A 14,545-nucleotide genomic window follows, 5' to 3' on the forward strand; every position below is an offset into this window, starting at 1 on the left:
TCCCTATGTAACTGGCTGGCTCAGAAGAGCCCACTGAGTCAGCCTTTTATCCCAGTGTGCAAAAAGTGTCAAAACGTGTTTTTCAGCAGAAATAAACATGTTTCTGCAACTTTGGTAAACCCCATGTAACTTATAGATCAGGAGCAGCACAGTTTTCAAAACGTGTTTTTCAGCCCGAAATAAACACGTTTTTTCAGACTGTTGAATCCCTATGTAACTGGCTGGCTCAGAAGAGCCCACTGAGTCAGCCTTTTATCCCAGTGTGCAAAAAGTGTCAAAACGTGTTTTTCAGCAGAAATAAACATGTTTCTGCAACTTTGGTCAACCCCATGTAACTTATGGGTCAGGAACAGCACACTTTTCAAAACGTGTTTTTCAGCCCGAAATAAACACGTTTTTTCAGACTGTTGAATCCCTATGTAACTGGCTGGCTCAGAAGAGCCCACTGAGTCAGCCTTTTACCCTAGTGTGCAAAAAGTGTCAAAACGTGTTTTTCAGCAGAAATAAACATGTTTCTGCAACTTTGGTCAACTCCATGTAACTTATAGGTCAGGAACAGCACACTTTTCAAAACGTGTTTTTCAGCCCGAAATAAACACGTTTTTTCAGACTGTTGAATCCCTATGTAACTGGCTGGCTCAGAAGAGCCCACTGAGTCAGCCCTTAACCCCAGTGTGCAGAAAGTGTCAAAACGTGTTTTTCAGCAGAAATAAACATGTTTCTGCAACTTTGGTCAACCCCATGTAACTTATGGGTCAGGAACAGAACCCGTTTCAAAACGTGTTTTTCAGCCCGAAATAAACGTCTTTTTTCAGACTGTTGAATCCCTATGTAACTGGCTGGCTCAGAACAGCCCACTGAGTCAGCCTTTTATCCCAGTGTGCAAAAAGTGTCATAACGTGTTTTTCAGCAGAAATAAACGTTTCTGCAACTTTGGTCCACCCCATGTAACTTACAGGTCAGGAACAGCACACTTTTCAAAACGTGTTTTTCAGCCCGAAATAAACGTCTTTTTTCAGACTGTTGAATCCCTATGTAACTGGCTGGCTCAGAAGAGCCCACTGGGTCAGCCTTTTACCCCAGTGTGCAAAAAGTGTCAAAACGTGTTTTTCAGCAGAAATAAACATGTTTCTGCAACTTTGGTCAACCCCATGTAACTTATAGGTCAGGAACAGCACACTTTTCAAAACGTGTTTTTCAGCCCGAAATAAACGTCTTTTTTCAGACTGTTGAATCCCTATGTAACTGGCTGGCTCAGAAGAGCCCACTGGGTCAGCCTTTTACCCCAGTGTGCAAAAAGTGTCAAAACGTGTTTTTCAGCAGAAATAAACATGTTTCTGCAACTTTGGTAAACCCCATGTAACTTATAGATCAGGAGCAGCACAGTTTTCAAAACGTGTTTTTCAGCCCGAAATAAACACGTTTTTTCAGACTGTTGAATCCCTATGTAACTGGCTGGCTCAGAAGAGCCCACTGAGTCAGCCTTTTATCCCAGTGTGCAAAAAGTGTCAAAACGTGTTTTTCAGCAGAAATAAACATGTTTCTGCAACTTTGGTCAACCCCATGTAACTTATGGGTCAGGAACAGAACACGTTTCAAAACATGTTTTTCAGCCCGAAATAAACGCGTTTTTTCAGACTGTTGAATCCCAATGTATCTGCCTGGCTCAGAAGAGCCCACTGAGTCAGCCCTTAACCCCAGTGTGCAGAAAGTGTCAAAACGTGTTTTTCAGCAGAAATAAACATGTTTCTGCAACTTTGGTCAACCCCATGTAACTTATAGGTTAGGAACAGCACACTTTTCAAAACGTGTTTTTCAGCCCGAAATAAACACGTTTTTTCAGAGTGTTGAATCCCTATGTAACTGGCTGGCTCAGAAGAGCCCACTGAGTCAGCCTTTTACCCTAGTGTGCAAAAAGTGTCAAAACGTGTTTTTCAGCAGAAATAAACATGTTTCTGCAACTTTGGTCAACCCCATGTAACTTATAGGTCAGGAACAGCACACTTTTCAAAACGTGTTTTTCAGCCCGAAATAAACACGTTTTTTCAGACTGTTGAATCCCTATGTAACTGGCTGGCTCAGAAGAGCCCACTGAGTCAGCCTTTTACCCTAGTGTGCAAAAAGTGTCAAAACGTGTTTTTCAGCAGAAATAAACATGTTTCTGCAACTTTGGTCAACCCCATGTAACTTATAGGTCAGGAACAGCACACTTTTCAAAACGTGTTTTTCAGCCCGAAATAAACACGTTTTTTCAGACTGTTGAATCCCTATGTAACTGGCTGGCTCAGAACAGCCCACTGAGTCAGCCTTTTATCCCAGTGTGCAAAAAGTGTCAAAACGTGTTTTTCAGCAGAAATAAACATGTTTCTGCAACTTTGGTCAACCCCATGTAACTTATAGGTCAGGAACAGCACACTTTTCAAAACGTGTTTTTCAGCCCGAAATAAACGTGTTTTTTCAGACTGTTGAATCCCTATGTAACTGGCTGGCTCAGAACAGCCCACTGAGTCAGCCTTTTACCCCAGTGTGCAAAAAGTGTCAAAACGTGTTTTTCAGCAGAAATAAACATGTTTCTGCAACTTTGGTCAACCCCATGTAACTTATAGGTCAGGAACAGCACACTTTTCAAAACGTGTTTTTCAGCCCGAAATAAACACGTTTTTTCAGACTGTTGAATCCCTATGTAACTGGCTGGCTCAGAAGAGCCCACTGAGTCAGCCTTTTATCCCAGTGTGCAAAAAGTGTCAAAACGTGTTTTTCAGCAGAAATAAACATGTTTCTGCAACTTTGGTAAACCCCATGTAACTTATAGATCAGGAGCAGCACAGTTTTCAAAACGTGTTTTTCAGCCCGAAATAAACACGTTTTTTCAGACTGTTGAATCCCTATGTAACTGGCTGGCTCAGAAGAGCCCACTGAGTCAGCCTTTTACCCTAGTGTGCAAAAAGTGTCAAAACGTGTTTTTCAGCAGAAATAAACATGTTTCTGCAACTTTGGTCAACCCCATGTAACTTATAGGTCAGGAACAGCACACTTTTCAAAACGTGTTTTTCAGCCCGAAATAAACACGTTTTTTCAGACTGTTGAATCCCTATGTAACTGGCTGGCTCAGAACAGCCCACTGAGTCAGCCTTTTATCCCAGTGTGCAAAAAGTGTCAAAACGTGTTTTTCAGCAGAAATAAACATGTTTCTGCAACTTTGGTCCACCCCATGTAACTTATAGGTCAGGAACAGCACACTTTTCAAAACGTGTTTTTCAGCCCGAAATAAACGTGTTTTTTCAGACTGTTGAATCCCTATGTAACTGGCTGGCTCAGAACAGCCCACTGAGTCAGCCTTTTACCCCAATGTGCAAAAAGTGTCAAAACGTGTTTTTCAGCAGAAATAAACATGTTTCTGCAACTTTGGTCAACCCCATGTAACTTATGGGTCAGGAACAGCACACTTTTCAAAACGTGTTTTTCAGCCCGAAATAAACGTCTTTTTTCAGACTGTTGAATCCCTATGTAACTGGCTGGCTCAGAACAGCCCACTGAGTCAGCCTTTTATCCCAGTGTGCAAAAAGTGTCATAACGTGTTTTTCAGCAGAAATAAACGTTTCTGCAACTTTGGTCCACCCCATGTAACTTATAGGTCAGGAACAGCACACTTTTCAAAACGTGTTTTTCAGCCCGAAATAAACGTCTTTTTTCAGACTGTTGAATCCCTATGTAACTGTCTGGCTCAGAAGAGCCCACTGAGTCAGCCTTTTACCCCAGTGTGCAAAAAGTGTCAAAACGTGTTTTTCAGCAGAAATAAACATGTTTCTGCAACTTTGGTCAACCCCATGTAACTTATAGGTCAGGAACAGCACACTTTTCAAAACGTGTTTTTCAGCCCGAAATAAACACGTTTTTTCAGACTGTTGAATCCCTATGTAACTGGCTGGCTCAGAACAGCCCACTGAGTCAGCCTTTTATCCCAGTGTGCAAAAAGTGTCATAACGTGTTTTTCAGCAGAAATAAACGTTTCTGCAACTTTGGTCCACCCCATGTAACTTATAGGTCAGGAACAGCACACTTTTCAAAACGTGTTTTTCAGCCCGAAATAAACACGTTTTTTCAGACTGTTGAATCCCTATGTAACTGGCTGGCTCAGAACAGCCCACTGAGTCAGCCTTTTATCCCAGTGTGCAAAAAGTGTCATAACGTGTTTTTCAGCAGAAATAAACGTTTCTGCAACTTTGGTCCACCCCATGTAACTTATAGGTCAGGAACAGCACACTTTTCAAAACGTGTTTTTCAGCCCGAAATAAACGTGTTTTTTCAGACTGTTGAATCCCTATGTAACTGGCTGGCTCAGAACAGCCCACTGAGTCAGCCTTTTACCCCAGTGTGCAAAAAGTGTCAAAACGTGTTTTTCAGCAGAAATAAACATGTTTCTGCAACTTTGGTCAACCCCATGTAACTTATAGGTCAGGAACAGCACACTTTTCAAAACGTGTTTTTCAGCCCGAAATAAACGTCTTTTTTCAGACTGTTGAATCCCTATGTAACTGGCTGGCTCAGAAGAGCCCACTGGGTCAGCCTTTTACCCCAGTGTGCAAAAAGTGTCAAAACGTGTTTTTCAGCAGAAATAAACATGTTTCTGCAACTTTGGTCAACCCCATGTAACTTATAGGTCAGGAACAGCACAGTTTTCAAAACGTGTTTTTCAGCCCGAAATAAACACGTTTTTTCAGACTGTTGAATCCCTATGTAACTGGCTAGCTCAGAAGAGCCCACTGGGTCAGCCTTTTACCCCAGTGTGCAAAAAGTGTCAAAACGTGTTTTTCAGCAGAAATAAACATGTTTCTGCAACTTTGGTCAACCCCATGTAACTTATAGGTCAGGAACAGCACACTTTTCAAAACGTGTTTTTCAGCCCGAAATAAACACGTTTTTTCAGACTGTTGAATCCCTATGTAACTGGCTGGCTCAGAAGAGCCCACTGAGTCAGCCTTTTATCCCAGTGTGCAAAAAGTGTCAAAACGTGTTTATCAGCAGAAATAAACATGTTTCTGCAACTTTGGTAAACCCCATGTAACTTATAGATCAGGAGCAGCACAGTTTTCAAAACGTGTTTTTCAGCCCGAAATAAACACGTTTTTTCAGACTGTTGAATCCCTATGTAACTGGCTGGCTCAGAAGAGCCCACTGAGTCAGCCTTTTATCCCAGTGTGCAAAAAGTGTCAAAACGTGTTTTTCAGCAGAAATAAACATGTTTCTGCAACTTTGGTCAACCCCATGTAACTTATGGGTCAGGAACAGCACACTTTTCAAAACGTGTTTTTCAGCCCGAAATAAACACGTTTTTTCAGACTGTTGAATCCCTATGTAACTGGCTGGCTCAGAAGAGCCCACTGAGTCAGCCTTTTACCCTAGTGTGCAAAAAGTGTCAAAACGTGTTTTTCAGCAGAAATAAACATGTTTCTGCAACTTTGGTCAACCCCATGTAACTTATGGGTCAGGAACAGAACCCGTTTCAAAACATGTTTTTCAGCCCGAAATAAACACGTTTTTTCAGACTGTTGAATCCCAATGTATCTGCCTGGCTCAGAAGAGCCCACTGAGTCAGCCCTTAACCCCAGTGTGCAGAAAGTGTCAAAACGTGTTTTTCAGCAGAAATAAACATGTTTCTGCAACTTTGGTCAACCCCATGTAACTTATAGGTTAGGAACAGCACACTTTTCAAAACGTGTTTTTCAGCCCGAAATAAACACGTTTTTTCAGAGTGTTGAATCCCTATGTAACTGGATGGCTCAGAAGAGCCCACTGAGTCAGCCTTTTACCCTAGTGTGCAAAAAGTGTCAAAACGTGTTTTTCAGCAGAAATAAACATGTTTCTGCAACTTTGGTCAACCCCATGTAACTTATAGGTCAGGAACAGCACACTTTTCAAAACGTGTTTTTCAGCCCGAAATAAACACGTTTTTTCAGACTGTTGAATCCCTATGTAACTGGCTGGCTCAGAAGAGCCCACTGAGTCAGCCTTTTACCCTAGTGTGCAAAAAGTGTCAAAACGTGTTTTTCAGCAGAAATAAACATGTTTCTGCAACTTTGGTCAACCCCATGTAACTTATAGGTCAGGAACAGCACACTTTTCAAAACGTGTTTTTCAGCCCGAAATAAACACGTTTTTTCAGACTGTTGAATCCCTATGTAACTGGCTGGCTCAGAACAGCCCACTGAGTCAGCCTTTTATCCCAGTGTGCAAAAAGTGTCAAAACGTGTTTTTCAGCAGAAATAAACATGTTTCTGCAACTTTGGTCCACCCCATGTAACTTATAGGTCAGGAACAGCACACTTTTCAAAACGTGTTTTTCAGCCCGAAATAAACGTGTTTTTTCAGACTGTTGAATCCCTATGTAACTGGCTGGCTCAGAACAGCCCACTGAGTCAGCCTTTTACCCCAATGTGCAAAAAGTGTCAAAACGTGTTTTTCAGCAGAAATAAACATGTTTCTGCAACTTTGGTAAACCTCATGTAACATATGGGTCAGGAACAGCACACTTTTCAAAACGTGTTTTTCAGCCCGAAATAAACGTCTTTTTTCAGACTGTTGAATCCCTATGTAACTGGCTGGCTCAGAACAGCCCACTGAGTCAGCCTTTTATCCCAGTGTGCAAAAAGTGTCATAACGTGTTTTTCAGCAGAAATAAACGTTTCTGCAACTTTGGTCCACCCCATGTAACTTATAGGTCAGGAACAGCACACTTTTCAAAACGTGTTTTTCAGCCCGAAATAAACGCCTTTTTTCAGACTGTTGAATCCCTATGTAACTGGCTGGCTCAGAACAGCCCACTGAGTCACCCTTTTACCCCAATGTGCAAAAAGTGTCAAAACGTGTTTTTCAGCAGAAATAAACATGTTTCTGCAACTTTGGTCAACCCCATGTAACTTATGGGTCAGGAACAGCACACTTTTCAAAACGTGTTTTTCAGCCCGAAATAAACACGTTTTTTCAGACTGTTGAATCCCTATGTAACTGGCTGGCTCAGAAGAGCCCACTGAGTCAGCCTTTTACCCCAGTGTGCAAAAAGTGTCAAAACGTGTTTTTCAGCAGAAATAAACATGTTTCTGCAACTTTGGTCCACCCCATGTAACTTATGGGTCAGGAACAGCACACTTTTCAAAACGTGTTTTTCAGCCCGAAATAAACGTCTTTTTTCAGACTGTTGAATCCCTATGTAACTGGCTGGCTCAGAAGAGCCCACTGAGTCAGCCTTTTATCCCAGTGTGCAAAAAGTGTCATAACGTGTTTTTCAGCAGAAATAAACGTTTCTGCAACTTTGGTCCACCCCATGTAACTTATAGGTCAGGAACAGCACACTTTTCAAAACGTGTTTTTCAGCCCGAAATAAACGTCTTTTTTCAGACTGTTGAATCCCTATGTAACTGGCTGGCTCAGAAGAGCCCACTGGGTCAGCCTTTTACCCCAGTGTGCAAAAGTGTCAAAACGTTTTTTTCAGCAGAAATAAACATGTTTCTGCAACTTTGGTAAACCTCATGTAACATATGGGTCAGGAACAGCACACTTTTCAAAACGTGTTTTTCAGCCCGAAATAAACGTCTTTTTTCAGACTGTTGAATCCCTATGTAACTGGCTGGCTCAGAACAGCCCACTGAGTCAGCCTTTTATCCCAGTGTGCAAAAAGTGTCATAACGTGTTTTTCAGCAGAAATAAACGTTTCTGCAACTTTGGTCCACCCCATGTAACTTATAGGTCAGGAACAGCACACTTTTCAAAACGTGTTTTTCAGCCCGAAATAAACGCCTTTTTTCAGACTGTTGAATCCCTATGTAACTGGCTGGCTCAGAACAGCCCACTGAGTCACCCTTTTACCCCAATGTGCAAAAAGTGTCAAAACGTGTTTTTCAGCAGAAATAAACATGTTTCTGCAACTTTGGTCAACCCCATGTAACTTATGGGTCAGGAACAGCACACTTTTCAAAACGTGTTTTTCAGCCCGAAATAAACACGTTTTTTCAGACTGTTGAATCCCTATGTAACTGGCTGGCTCAGAAGAGCCCACTGAGTCAGCCTTTTACCCCAGTGTGCAAAAAGTGTCAAAACGTGTTTTTCAGCAGAAATAAACATGTTTCTGCAACTTTGGTCCACCCCATGTAACTTATGGGTCAGGAACAGCACACTTTTCAAAACGTGTTTTTCAGCCCGAAATAAACGTCTTTTTTCAGACTGTTGAATCCCTATGTAACTGGCTGGCTCAGAAGAGCCCACTGAGTCAGCCTTTTATCCCAGTGTGCAAAAAGTGTCATAACGTGTTTTTCAGCAGAAATAAACGTTTCTGCAACTTTGGTCCACCCCATGTAACTTATAGGTCAGGAACAGCACACTTTTCAAAACGTGTTTTTCAGCCCGAAATAAACGTCTTTTTTCAGACTGTTGAATCCCTAAGTAACTGGCTGGCTCAGAAGAGCCCACTGGGTCAGCCTTTTACCCCAGTGTGCAAAAAGTGTCAAAACGTGTTTTTCAGCAGAAATAAACATGTTTCTGCAACTTTGGTCAACCCCATGTAACTTATAGGTCAGGAACAGCACACTTTTCAAAACGTGTTTTTCAGCCCGAAATAAACGTCTTTTTTCAGACTGTTGAATCCCTATGTAACTGGCTGGCTCAGAAGAGCCCACTGGGTCAGCCTTTTATCCCAGTGTGCAAAAAGTGTCAAAACGTGTTTTTCAGCAGAAATAAACATGTTTCTGCAACTTTGGTCAACCCCATGTAACTTATGGGTCAGGAACAGCACACTTTTCAAAACGTGTTTTTCAGCCCGAAATAAACACGTTTTTTCAGACTGTTGAATCCCTATGTAACTGGCTGGCTCAGAAGAGCCCACTGAGTCAGCCTTTTACCCTAGTGTGCAAAAAGTGTCAAAACGTGTTTTTCAGCAGAAATAAACATGTTTCTGCAACTTTGGTAAACCCCATGTAACTTATGGGTCAGGAACAGAACACGTTTCAAAACATGTTTTTCAGCCCGAAATAAACACGTTTTTTCAGACTGTTGAATCCCAATGTATCTGCCTGGCTCAGAAGAGCCCACTGAGTCAGCCCTTAACCCCAGTGTGCAGAAAGTGTCAAAACGTGTTTTTCAGCAGAAATAAACATGTTTCTGCAACTTTGGTCAACCCCATGTAACTTATGGGTCAGGAACAGAACCCGTTTCAAAACGTGTTTTTCAGCCCGAAATAAACGTCTTTTTTCAGACTGTTGAATCCCTATGTAACTGGCTGGCTCAGAACAGCCCACTGAGTCAGCCTTTTATCCCAGTGTGCAAAAAGTGTCATAACGTGTTTTTCAGCAGAAATAAACGTTTCTGCAACTTTGGTCCACCCCATGTAACTTACAGGTCAGGAACAGCACACTTTTCAAAACGTGTTTTTCAGCCCGAAATAAACGTCTTTTTTCAGACTGTTGAATCCCTATGTAACTGGCTGGCTCAGAAGAGCCCACTGGGTCAGCCTTTTACCCCAGTGTGCAAAAAGTGTCAAAACGTGTTTTTCAGCAGAAATAAACATGTTTCTGCAACTTTGGTCAACCCCATGTAACTTATAGGTCAGGAACAGCACACTTTTCAAAACGTGTTTTTCAGCCCGAAATAAACGTCTTTTTTCAGACTGTTGAATCCCTATGTAACTGGCTGGCTCAGAAGAGCCCACTGGGTCAGCCTTTTACCCCAGTGTGCAAAAAGTGTCAAAACGTGTTTTTCAGCAGAAATAAACATGTTTCTGCAACTTTGGTAAACCCCATGTAACTTATAGATCAGGAGCAGCACACTTTTCAAAACGTGTTTTTCAGCCCGAAATAAACACGTTTTTTCAGACTGTTGAATCCCTATGTAACTGGCTGGCTCAGAAGAGCCCACTGAGTCAGCCTTTTACCCTAGTGTGCAAAAAGTGTCAAAACGTGTTTTTCAGCAGAAATAAACATGTTTCTGCAACTTTGGTAAACCCCATGTAACTTATGGGTCAGGAACAGAACACGTTTCAAAACATGTTTTTCAGCCCGAAATAAACACGTTTTTTCAGACTGTTGAATCCCAATGTATCTGCCTGGCTCAGAAGAGCCCACTGAGTCAGCCCTTAACCCCAGTGTGCAGAAAGTGTCAAAACGTGTTTTTCAGCAGAAATAAACATGTTTCTGCAACTTTGGTCAACCCCATGTAACTTATGGGTCAGGAACAGAACCCGTTTCAAAACGTGTTTTTCAGCCCGAAATAAACGTCTTTTTTCAGACTGTTGAATCCCTATGTAACTGGCTGGCTCAGAACAGCCCACTGAGTCAGCCTTTTATCCCAGTGTGCAAAAAGTGTCATAACGTGTTTTTCAGCAGAAATAAACGTTTCTGCAACTTTGGTCCACCCCATGTAACTTACAGGTCAGGAACAGCACACTTTTCAAAACGTGTTTTTCAGCCCGAAATAAACGTCTTTTTTCAGACTGTTGAATCCCTATGTAACTGGCTGGCTCAGAAGAGCCCACTGGGTCAGCCTTTTACCCCAGTGTGCAAAAAGTGTCAAAACGTGTTTTTCAGCAGAAATAAACATGTTTCTGCAACTTTGGTCAACCCCATGTAACTTATAGGTCAGGAACAGCACACTTTTCAAAACGTGTTTTTCAGCCCGAAATAAACGTCTTTTTTCAGACTGTTGAATCCCTATGTAACTGGCTGGATCAGAAGAGCCCACTGGGTCAGCCTTTTACCCCAGTGTGCAAAAAGTGTCAAAACGTGTTTTTCAGCAGAAATAAACATGTTTCTGCAACTTTGGTAAACCCCATGTAACTTATAGATCAGGAGCAGCACAGTTTTCAAAACGTGTTTTTCAGCCCGAAATAAACACGTTTTTTCAGACTGTTGAATCCCTATGTAACTGGCTGGCTCAGAAGAGCCCACTGAGTCAGCCTTTTATCCCAGTGTGCAAAAAGTGTCAAAACGTGTTTTTCAGCAGAAATAAACATGTTTCTGCAACTTTGGTCAACCCCATGTAACTTATGGGTCAGGAACAGAACACGTTTCAAAACATGTTTTTCAGCCCGAAATAAACGCGTTTTTTCAGACTGTTGAATCCCAATGTATCTGCCTGGCTCAGAAGAGCCCACTGAGTCAGCCCTTAACCCCAGTGTGCAGAAAGTGTCAAAACGTGTTTTTCAGCAGAAATAAACATGTTTCTGCAACTTTGGTCAACCCCATGTAACTTATGGGTCAGGAACAGAACCCGTTTCAAAACATGTTTTTCAGCCCGAAATAAACACGTTTTTTCAGACTGTTGAATCCCAATGTATCTGCCTGGCTCAGAAGAGCCCACTGAGTCAGCCCTTAACCCCAGTGTGCAGAAAGTGTCAAAACGTGTTTTTCAGCAGAAATAAACATGTTTCTGCAACTTTGGTCAACCCCATGTAACTTATAGGTTAGGAACAGCACACTTTTCAAAACGTGTTTTTCAGCCCGAAATAAACACGTTTTTTCAGAGTGTTGAATCCCTATGTAACTGGCTGGCTCAGAAGAGCCCACTGAGTCAGCCTTTTACCCTAGTGTGCAAAAAGTGTCAAAACGTGTTTTTCAGCAGAAATAAACATGTTTCTGCAACTTTGGTCAACCCCATGTAACTTATAGGTCAGGAACAGCACACTTTTCAAAACGTGTTTTTCAGCCCGAAATAAACACGTTTTTTCAGACTGTTGAATCCCTATGTAACTGGCTGGCTCAGAAGAGCCCACTGAGTCAGCCTTTTACCCTAGTGTGCAAAAAGTGTCAAAACGTGTTTTTCAGCAGAAATAAACATGTTTCTGCAACTTTGGTCAACCCCATGTAACTTATAGGTCAGGAACAGCACACTTTTCAAAACGTGTTTTTCAGCCCGAAATAAACGTGTTTTTTCAGACTGTTGAATCCCTATGTAACTGGCTGGCTCAGAACAGCCCACTGAGTCAGCCTTTTACCCCAATGTGCAAAAAGTGTCAAAACGTGTTTTTCAGCAGAAATAAACATGTTTCTGCAACTTTGGTCAACCCCATGTAACTTATGGGTCAGGAACAGCACACTTTTCAAAACGTGTTTTTCAGCCCGAAATAAACACGTTTTTTCAGACTGTTGAATCCCTATGTAACTGGCTGGCTCAGAAGAGCCCACTGAGTCAGCCTTTTACCCCAGTGTGCAAAAAGTGTCAAAACGTGTTTTTCAGCAGAAATAAATATGTTTCTGCAACTTTGGTAAACCTCATGTAACATATGGGTCAGGAACAGCACACTTTTCAAAACGTGTTTTTCAGCCCGAAATAAACGTCTTTTTTCAGACTGTTGAATCCCTATGTAACTGGCTGGCTCAGAACAGCCCACTGAGTCAGCCTTTTATCCCAGTGTGCAAAAAGTGTCATAACGTGTTTTTCAGCAGAAATAAACGTTTCTGCAACTTTGGTCCACCCCATGTAACTTATAGGTCAGGAACAGCACACTTTTCAAAACGTGTTTTTCAGCCCGAAATAAACGCCTTTTTTCAGACTGTTGAATCCCTATGTAACTGGCTGGCTCAGAACAGCCCACTGAGTCACCCTTTTACCCCAATGTGCAAAAAGTGTCAAAACGTGTTTTTCAGCAGAAATAAACATGTTTCTGCAACTTTGGTCAACCCCATGTAACTTATGGGTCAGGAACAGCACACTTTTCAAAACGTGTTTTTCAGCCCGAAATAAACACGTTTTTTCAGACTGTTGAATCCCTATGTAACTGGCTGGCTCAGAAGAGCCCACTGAGTCAGCCTTTTACCCCAGTGTGCAAAAAGTGTCAAAACGTGTTTTTCAGCAGAAATAAACATGTTTCTGCAACTTTGGTCCACCCCATGTAACTTATGGGTCAGGAACAGCACACTTTTCAAAACGTGTTTTTCAGCCCGAAATAAACGTCTTTTTTCAGACTGTTGAATCCCTATGTAACTGGCTGGCTCAGAAGAGCCCACTGAGTCAGCCTTTTATCCCAGTGTGCAAAAAGTGTCATAACGTGTTTTTCAGCAGAAATAAACGTTTCTGCAACTTTGGTCCACCCCATGTAACTTATAGGTCAGGAACAGCACACTTTTCAAAACGTGTTTTTCAGCCCGAAATAAACGTCTTTTTTCAGACTGTTGAATCCCTATGTAACTGGCTGGCTCAGAAGAGCCCACTGGGTCAGCCTTTTACCCCAGTGTGCAAAAAGTGTCAAAACGTGTTTTTCAGCAGAAATAAACATGTTTCTGCAACTTTGGTAAACCTCATGTAACATATGGGTCAGGAACAGCACACTTTTCAAAACGTGTTTTTCAGCCCGAAATAAACGTCTTTTTTCAGACTGTTGAATCCCTATGTAACTGGCTGGCTCAGAACAGCCCACTGAGTCAGCCTTTTATCCCAGTGTGCAAAAAGTGTCATAACGTGTTTTTCAGCAGAAATAAACGTTTCTGCAACTTTGGTCCACCCCATGTAACTTATAGGTCAGGAACAGCACACTTTTCAAAACGTGTTTTTCAGCCCGAAATAAACGCCTTTTTTCAGACTGTTGAATCCCTATGTAACTGGCTGGCTCAGAACAGCCCACTGAGTCACCCTTTTACCCCAATGTGCAAAAAGTGTCAAAACGTGTTTTTCAGCAGAAATAAACATGTTTCTGCAACTTTGGTCAACCCCATGTAACTTATGGGTCAGGAACAGCACACTTTTCAAAACGTGTTTTTCAGCCCGAAATAAACACGTTTTTTCAGACTGTTGAATCCCTATGTAACTGGCTGGCTCAGAAGAGCCCACTGAGTCAGCCTTTTACCCCAGTGTGCAAAAAGTGTCAAAACGTGTTTTTCAGCAGAAATAAACATGTTTCTGCAACTTTGGTCCACCCCATGTAACTTATGGGTCAGGAACAGCACACTTTTCAAAACGTGTTTTTCAGCCCGAAATAAACGTCTTTTTTCAGACTGTTGAATCCCTATGTAACTGGCTGGCTCAGAAGAGCCCACTGAGTCAGCCTTTTATCCCAGTGTGCAAAAAGTGTCATAACGTGTTTTTCAGCAGAAATAAACGTTTCTGCAACTTTGGTCCACCCCATGTAACTTATAGGTCAGGAACAGCACACTTTTCAAAACGTGTTTTTCAGCCCGAAATAAACGTCTTTTTTCAGACTGTTGAATCCCTAAGTAACTGGCTGGCTCAGAAGAGCCCACTGGGTCAGCCTTTTACCCCAGTGTGCAAAAAGTGTCAAAACGTGTTTTTCAGCAGAAATAAACATGTTTCTGCAACTTTGGTCAACCCCATGTAACTTATAGGTCAGGAACAGCACACTTTTCAAAACGTGTTTTTCAGCCCGAAATAAACGTCTTTTTTCAGACTGTTGAATCCCTATGTAACTGGCTGGCTCAGAAGAGCCCACTGGGTCAGCCTTTTATCCCAGTGTGCAAAAAGTGTCAAAACGTGTTTTTCAGCAGAAATAAACATGTTTCTGCAACTTTGGTCAACCCCATGTAACTTATGGGTCAGGAACAGCACACTT

Source organism: Lepisosteus platostomus, chromosome 20 (genome assembly GCF_059453375.1).
Source record: "Lepisosteus platostomus isolate fLepPlt1 chromosome 20, fLepPlt1.hap1, whole genome shotgun sequence".
In the NCBI taxonomy this organism is placed as follows: domain Eukaryota; kingdom Metazoa; phylum Chordata; class Actinopteri; order Semionotiformes; family Lepisosteidae; genus Lepisosteus; species Lepisosteus platostomus.